Source organism: Penaeus monodon, chromosome 24 (genome assembly GCF_015228065.2).
Source record: "Penaeus monodon isolate SGIC_2016 chromosome 24, NSTDA_Pmon_1, whole genome shotgun sequence".
NCBI classification, from domain to species: domain Eukaryota; kingdom Metazoa; phylum Arthropoda; class Malacostraca; order Decapoda; family Penaeidae; genus Penaeus; species Penaeus monodon.
Window position 1 is genome coordinate 10,962,814 of NC_051409.1, and position 352 is coordinate 10,963,165.

The window sequence follows — 352 nt, forward strand, 5'->3', positions numbered from 1 at the left end:
ACTGTGTGTTCGTGCGTGCGTGCATGTGTTGTACATGTGTCACGTGTATCATACAGCTCTATGAAAACACAAAAAGCTTGAAAATTAAACCCTACTGTTTTTTTAAACATAATATTTTATTGGAAATGATCTTGACCTTTTTCACATATCCAAATTTATCCAAATATGTCAATGCGTCTTCAGTAAACATCTGATTTTTTAATAACTCCTCAAAATGGAAAAATTTTCAATATACTTTTTTCCTGTGAGACACTTGCATTACTCTTGGGATGTTTACTTTAATTTTTTTGCTTCTAATACTTCCACCTTGCTAAATGATAATTTAATGTTCGTATACCTTATCTTGCATTAA